The sequence below is a fragment of the Sapajus apella genome, unplaced genomic scaffold, assembly GCF_009761245.1.
Source record: "Sapajus apella isolate SASKATOON/1434 unplaced genomic scaffold, GSC_monkey_1.0 scaffold5, whole genome shotgun sequence".
In the NCBI taxonomy this organism is placed as follows: Eukaryota; Metazoa; Chordata; class Mammalia; order Primates; family Cebidae; genus Sapajus; species Sapajus apella.
The window spans coordinates 15,348,577-15,356,627 of record NW_022436945.1 but is presented as its reverse complement, the minus strand read 5'-3'; the positions used below and the strand labels follow the sequence as shown (position 1 = coordinate 15,356,627).

General features: G+C 46.4%; 1 long non-coding RNA gene across 1 annotated transcript in view; it reads left to right on the top strand.

Moving 5' to 3' along the window:
- The window catches only part of LOC116547738, a 17,394-nt gene extending 14,378 nt beyond the window's left edge, over positions 1-3,016 (top strand). The window contains exon 3 of the long non-coding RNA XR_004267158.1: positions 3,002-3,016. This is a non-coding gene — a long non-coding RNA (uncharacterized LOC116547738). The remainder of the gene's footprint in view (positions 1-3,001) is intronic.
- The last annotated feature ends 5,035 nt before the right edge of the window (positions 3,017-8,051 follow it).

The window sequence follows — 8,051 nt, the reverse complement described above, 5'->3', positions numbered from 1 at the left end:
AGAAAAGAAAAGAAAAGAAAAGAAAAAAAGAAAAGAAAAGAAAAGAAAAGAAGAAAAGAAAAGAAAGAGGGAAGGGAGGGAGGGAGGGAGGGAAGAGAGAGAGAGAGAGAAAGAAAAAAATAACCTGGGAAGTATGGGGAAACTCCACTTTTTCCAGCCTAAAGGATGGTGGGGAAAGAAAGAGAAAAACAGTGTGGAGGAGGAAAGGCGGTGCAAAGGTTCTCCTCTTGTACATCCTTCAAACTTCTCCTGCTCGCAGTTCCCGGGAAGACTGACCCGAGTGTAAACACAGGGAGCCCCCGGGGCAGAGAGATACCTGTCCTGCAGCCTTGCCGACTCCCTCCCTCAACCACAAATGGTGCCTCTGCTGTAGCTGAAAGAAGGGGCCCCAGTTTTGCTTCTTTGGTTCTTCTTGGCTTTCTGCATGGTTTGAAGTTCTCCAGATATTTGCATGTGTCCTGAAGGAAAGATGTGGAAAGTGGCTGAGGGTGCTGGCTGTCAAGATTCTAGCAGGACCTGCAGCTAGAGGAATCTTTTTTTTTTTTTTTTTTTGAGACAGAGTCTTGCTCTGTTGCCCAGGCTGAGGTACAATGGCAAAATCTCAGCTCACAGCAGCCTCCGCCTCCCAGGTTCCAGCAATTCTCCTGCCTCAGCTTCCCAGGTAGCTGGAATTACAGGCATGCGCCACCACGCTGGGTGAATGTTTGTATTTTTAGTAGAGAAGGGGTTTCATCATATTGGCCAGGCTGGTTTCAGACTCCTGACCTCAGGTGATCCGCCTGCCTCAGCCTCCCAAAGTGCTGAGATTACAGGCGTGAGCCCCTGTGCCCAGCCTAAATATCCATATTTAACAGGTTATAGGAGAAGCTACAAAATACTCATGAAGGGGGATCATGTGTGTGCGTGATAAGCAAACATGCTATATACATCTCGTGTTCACTTTGGGGTGGAGACTTAGCATTAGAATGCAGTAAAATTAGGTCTATACGTCAAAAGGGGAAACAAAGACACTCTGTGTGCAGCCTCCACAGACCCACCAGATCCAGCGCATGGTTGGTGGTGATTCATCAGGAAGGAATGCTTTGTAAACCAGTCAGCTGCCATGTCAAAATCTCCATACGGGAGGGGGTCCAGCCTTGTCATCAAGAGGTTGATTGAAGTCGGTGGAGGAATCTTTTATTCTTTTTTTTTTTTCCAAGGCTTGTTTCCATTTCACGCTTGGAGAAAAAAAAAAGTCTGGTGACAGTGAGGAAGGGGCGCACTGAGGTGTGACTGACCTTCCATCTTTCGTGGCTGGAAACTTAGTTTTTGTAAAAAGTTTTTCAAAAGTTCTTGGCCAAGAAGAATGTGTTCAGTTGATCAGAGGGGTTAGGATTTTACTTTTTTTTTTTTTTGAGACAAGTCTCTGTCACCTAGACTGGAATGCAGTGGCGCGTTCACTGCAGCCTCTGCCTCCTGGGCTCAAGCAATTCTTCTGCCCCAGCCTTCCAAATAGACACAGGGTTTCGCCATATTGCCCAGGCTGGTCTCGAACTCCTGACCTCAAGTGGTCCTCCCACCTCGGCCTCCCAAAGCTATGGGATTACAGGCATGAGCCACGGTGCCTGGCCAGATCTTACTTTAATTTCACAAGGGCAATGACTAGCAGTATTAAGTGCAAGACAGCCATAGGTGTGGGGGCTGAGCCTTGACGGATGGGCGGGATTTTGGACAGGTAGGTAGGAAAGGCTATGTCAGGTGCAGAGAACTGCCTGAGCAAAGGAATGGGGGTGAGGATGTGCCTATGGTGTTTCAGGGAACAGTGGGAGAAAGCAAGGAACAGAGGGCCACTGTGGACGAGAATGGCCCACGCTGCATCCGTGGTTAGCATGACCCGGGAGCTCATCTGTGAATGAGCTTAGAAAAGGCAGCCTCTCTACAGGCCTGGACTTGCCTTCTGAAAGCTCTGCAAACCAAAAGCCACAGAATGTGGCCTCAGAAGAAAGTCAGTTGGTCTTTCCATGGGTCAAGAAACCGAAAGTGGCCGTCTGATAGCTGCAGAGCAGTAAACAGCTCTAGCATCACTTAGGGAAACCCTGATTATCCTTTGGGAGGTAAGCCTGGGGCCTTAGAAACACTAATGGCCATTCCTGTTGTAATCAAGATAAGAAAACCAGGGACTTCAAACAAAAGCTGACTAGCACCCTGTAAGGAGAGCGCTTACTTTCTGGTGTCTGTTCATTCCATGAAGACTACGTACTGGCTTGAGCTCTGAGAACTGGCCTGGTTCATGTCTCATGTCGCTTCCTGTGGCCAAGCTGCTCATCCAGGCAGAACATCTTGCTGAGAGGCCACAGAATCAGGAAGGATATTTATTAGTGGGCTCTGATGCATGGCACAGCCTGCTTCCCCCACCCGACTCTGTTTTTAATTAATTAGCCATGATGGGCACCCAATCTCTCCCCTCTGACTCTGGCCTCCCACTCTGGGATGCACCCCAGGTGTCCTGTTTGCACCTGCTGTGCCAGCGTGTCTCAGGGGAGTGCCGGTTTGAGAAGCCCCTGTCCAATTCTTCCCCCACGTTGCGCAGAGATTGTGGATGCAAGACTCGAAGCTTTCAAGAGCAGGAAGAGGAGAGTTTGGGCAGAATCACAGACAAAGGCAGCCGGGACAAGCCCAGGAGCTGCAAGGGGGTTCCCACACTGGCTCTATATGAGGGTCTTGCCTTCACCCCCAAATAAAAAGGCAATGACAAAAAGCTGGTAAGAGATCAGTAACCATTTTAGATGAATAATGTCAATTAACATTTGGAGAGTATGATGGGCTACATTGGAGACTACGCTTTTGAAGACGTATTTAAGTTATTATAAAATGAGGCTTTTAGGATGGGCCCTATCCAACGGTTTGGCCCTATAAGAAGAGGAAATGTGGACACACAGAGATACCCAGGGCACAGGGATCAACCACATGAAAACACGGAGGGAAAGATCTGTCTGCAAGCCAAGCAGAGAGGCTGCAGAAGAAACCAAACCTGCCAACACTGTGAGCTTGGATTCCAGCCTCCTGAACAGGGAGGAAATCAATTTCTGTTGTCATGGAAAAGCCACTCAGTTTATGGCGTTTTGTTACAGCAGGCATAGCAAATGAATAACAGAGTCACAAATGTAGGGGAGAAATAAACAAGTGTTTATTAGGACTTAGGGAATGTGTATTGGAACTCTGTGAAGGCTTGTTGTAATAACTTCACCCTCTAAAGGGTATCTGGGACTTCCAAGTCTGAAAGTCCCCAGAGCAGGGAAACCTGGCCCGTTCCCCGCCTTGTGTAACTTTCAAAAACTAGACTCACTTCACTGGCCTAACTCTGTCATCTCAGAGCTGTCTTCAGAGTCTAAAAAACAGCATTTTTTTTTTTTTAAAACCCAAGGTGGGCACAGAGAGTTCTGCTCCTTCCTTTTTCATTCCAAATGCTCCAAAACGCAGCTCAGGTTTCCTCTCCTTCAGGAAGTGGAAGAGAACTGATGCTCTCTGACCTGGGACTTTTATTAGAGGCATTCAAGCCAGAGGGACTCCATCTTGAATTGCTGGGTAAAATGAGGCTGACACCTGTTGGGCTGCATCCCTAGGAGATGAGGCATTCTTAGTCACAGGATGAGATAGGGGATCACCAGACACAGGTCACAAATCCCCGCTGATAAAGCGGGATGTAGTAAAAAAGCCGGTCAGAATACGCCAAATCTAAGATAGCAACGAAAGTGACCGCTGGTGGTCTTCACTGAGCATTATATGCTCATTATAATACATTAGCATGCTAAAAGACACTTCCACCAGTGCCATGACAATTTACAAATGCCATAGAAACTCCCGAAGTTACCCTACATGGATCCAAAAGGAAGAGAGACCTAAGAGAGTCTAAAAGGAAGAGAAATCCTCAGTTTCAGGAATTCCCCATCCCTTTCACAGAAAACTCATCAATAATCCACTCCTTATTTAGCATATAATCAAGAAATAACCATAAAAATAGCCAACCTGGGCCAGGCGCAGTGGTTTACGCCTGTAATCCCACACTTTGGGAGGCCAAGGCTGGCAGATCATTTGAGGCCGGGAGTTCAAGAACAGCCTGGCCAATATGGTGAAACCCCATCTCTACCAAAAATACAAAAATTAGCCTGGCATGGTGGCGCAAACTTGTAATCCTAAACACTTGGGAAACTGAGGCAGGAGAATCATTTGATCCAGGGAGGATGACCTTGCAGTAAGCCGAGATTGTGCCACTGCACTCCAGCCTGGGCAACAGAATGAGACTTTGTCTCAAAAAAAAAAAAAAAAAAAAAAGCCAACCAGCAGTCCTTGGGGCTGCTCTGCCTGAGTAGCCATTCTTTTATTTCTTTACTTTCTTAACAACTTCTTTCACTTTAATCTGTGGACTCACTCTGCATTCTTTCTTGTGCAAGATCCAAGAACCCCGTCTTGGGGTCTGGACTGGGACTCCTTTCTGGTAACTTTCCTTGTTATTTCTGTAAGCAGGGATCCTAGCAAGCCCCATCTACGCACTGGGAATAGTGGGAGAATACTTCACCTCCCAGGAAGCCATTTGCAGACTAGCATGTGCACAGAGGTAGGAATGTCCTCTGGGAAGATATCTTGACTGCTATGCAGTGGGACTCACACAGACACGCCTGACAGATTTGAGGGCCACAGGTGGGAAAGTATTTGAGGGCCACTGGTGGGGAGGATATTGACCCTAAGAAACTGTGACCTTGGCTGAGCCACCAGGCCTGAGGCCTGCAGGGGAGAACTTGTTTGGGTTTACTGTTGTAACTATCAGAGGATCTTTTATTTTTTTCTTTTCTTTTCTTTTCTTTTCCTTTCCCTTTTTTTTTTTTTTTTTTTTTTTTTCAATAGGGTCTCACTCTGTCACCCAGGCTGGAGTGCAATGACACAGTCACAGCTCACTGCAGCCTCAACCTCCCAGGCTCAAGCTATCCTCCCACCTCAGCCTCCCAATTAACTGGGACTACAGGCATGCTCCACCATGTCTGGCTAATTTTTTGTAGAGATGGGGGTCTCACGATATTGCCCAGGCTGGTCTTGAACTCCTGACCTCAAGTGATCCACCCTCCCTGGCCTCCCAAAGTAATGGGATTACAGGTGTGCACCACTGCGCCCAGCCCAGAAGATCTTTTCTTGAGCCTGCCATTCTAGAAACATTTCGAAATTGAAAGAACTGTTTCACTAAATTGTGACTCTCTGGGGCCCTACCGGACTATGGAGTTCACTAATTGAGTGTAAATGAGGGAGAGAATGTTTTCTATTCTCATTCCCCTTCTCAAAGCAACGGCTATAAGTCTTGAACCTGGCTTAGTACACTACATACACTGCTTGGTGAGTAATAGGAACACGATAGATACTTGCTCTGTAAATAAATGAGTCAAGCTGTCCCGCATCGTGAAGCTCAAGTCCACTGCTACTTACTGGTGAATCTCCACTGCTGTTCCCCAGGTGACCAGCCTGAGTCCATCGGTAGGTGCTGAGCCTGAACTTAAAGTGATGCCCTGGCAGAGCTTTGAGGACCAGCAGCTGGTGGTGTGATGAGGAGCGTGCCATAACACTAAGCAACATCAGGATTTTTTTTTCTTTTGAGATGGAGTTTTGCTCTTGTTGCCCGGTCTGGAGTACAGTGGCGTGACCTTGGCTTACTGCAACCTTAGCCTCCTGGGTTCAAGCGATTATCCTGCCTCAGCCTCCTGGGTAGCTGGGATTACAGGCACGCACCACAACGCCCAGCTAATTTTTTTGTATTTTTAGTAAGGACAGGGTTGTATCATGTTGGCCAGGCTGATCTCGAACTTCAGACCTCAGGTAATCTACCCGCCTCAGCCTCCCAAAGTGCTGGGATTACAGGTGTAAGCCACCGCGCCAGGCCAACATCAGGATGATTTATAAGCCCTCTTCTGGGAAGGGAATTTCCTCATGAGCGCAGGATCCACTGCAAATCAGGTAGCAATATTAACATGACCACAACTGTATTCTCAGGGTATTGAAATCTGAGAGCTTAAGCTTCTATTTCCCTTAATTCTTATAATGCCACTGCAAGTTGAGGTACACATTTCCCCCTTTTATGGATGAATAAACTACTGTTACAATAATACTGTGGCACAAGCAACTATAAAATCTCAGAGTCACATTTATCTTTCACTCAGACACCTGTAGATTGGCTGTGATTTAGCTAATCTAAGCTGGATTCAGCTAGGCTGGGTTCCAGGCTCTGCAGCAGGTCCAGTGTATAGAGCACCCTTGACATAAGTAACTCCATGTTAGAAAAATACTTCAACTTACATTTCAAAAGGCTTCAAGCCAGCTGGGCTCAGATGTTTTCCGAATCAACAGAGATAACACCCAACAAGATAAGAGCATAACCCTTTACTATCAATCCTCAGCAGAGGACTACAGAGCCGTAACATTAGCAGAACATCACCAGCTGGGAACATCCGTCTTGATGGATTCTGTCTTGCCATCACTCATTATCAGCACCTGGCATCTGCTGCTGAAGACTCTGCCCAAAGTAAGGTCTGTTCTTTGCAAGACATTGACAGCTGTTGGGATCAGGCCAGGACATTCTCCTTGTCCACGTAACTCTCCTTGGACTGGTTCAGTAACCCCTTCTCCTGTCTTTTTCTCTTCATGTTAAACGTTACTATGCTTGGTGTGAAATATTAACCTATAATGTTTATATATTGATTAAGCATACTCTTATTTATTATTATTTATGGTTTGCGATATTGACTGACTTGTGGAGCAGCTTGAGCCTGTGTGCCCACGGCTCTGACTACTGAGTAAACAGGTAACACTAAAGAGAATTGCTGGCCAGGCACGGTGGCTCATGTCTGCAGTTTCAGCATTTTGAGATGCTGAGGCAGGAGGATTGCTTGTGTCCAGGAGTTGGAGACCAGCCTGAGTAACATAGCTCCTATCTCAAAAAAAAAAAAAAAAAAAAAAAAATCTGCTTTGGAACTCCGTATATCTTGTGGCTTTTATGTTTTATGATCAAAATGGCATCAGTAAAAGTCTTACCTTGTGGAAGGTTACAGATGTGTGTGGACCTGGTCGTGTCTGACATTGCACAACTCACAGCATTCACACTTGCCCCATGTATTTTATTCTTCTGGAATCAGTGGGCAACTGAGGCATGCTCATCTTCAGTGGGATCAGAGTATGCCACACAAAAAAGTGCACTTGGCATAGGATGATTTTTGTCGTTGTTGTTTGAGATGGAGTTTCACTCTTGTTGCCCAGGCTGGGGTGCAGTGGTGTGATCTCGGCTCACTGCGACCTCCGCCTCCTGGGTTCAAGCAATTATCCTGCCTCAGCCTCCTGAGTAACGGGGATTATAGGCACGCGCCACCACGCCCAGGCTAAATTTGTACTTTTAGAAGAGACAGGGTTTCACCATGTTGGTCAGGCTGGTCTCGAACTCCTGACCTCAGGTGATTGGCCCGCCTTGGCCTCCCAAAGTGCTGGGATTACAGGCATGAGCTACTGCACCCAGCCAGACATAAGGATGATTAAGAGTCAGTAGTTGCTAAAGAAGTCTTACTCTCCCCTTTTCTGCCTAAAAGCAGGATATAAATTTCTCTTATGAAACTGACCTCCTCTTTTGTACCAAGAGAAAGAGAGGGACTCTTACCATCAGAGATAGCACCTAAATGAGTCCGCATAAAAAACTTTGCTAAAATAACCCATCTTCCATTACTTCCCGTGCATTTCCTATCACTCTTTTCCCCATGATTCATCATTCCTGAAAGCCCAAAGCCCCTTTCCTTTGTTAAAATGGTATATAAGGCCCTGAGTCTAACCACTTGAGTTTTACTTTTTTTCTGTAAACTCATGTGCATATAAACATTAATAAAAAGTGTATGCCTTTTCTCCCGTTAGCCTGTCCTTTATTACTTTAATTCGCAGACCCCCAGGAACAAGATATAACAAGGTAGAGTAAAAGTGTGTCCTCTCCGGCAATCTCATGGCAAAAAGGCTCGAAAGCCCAACTGTGCAAACACATTTGAAGACTTCAGTCA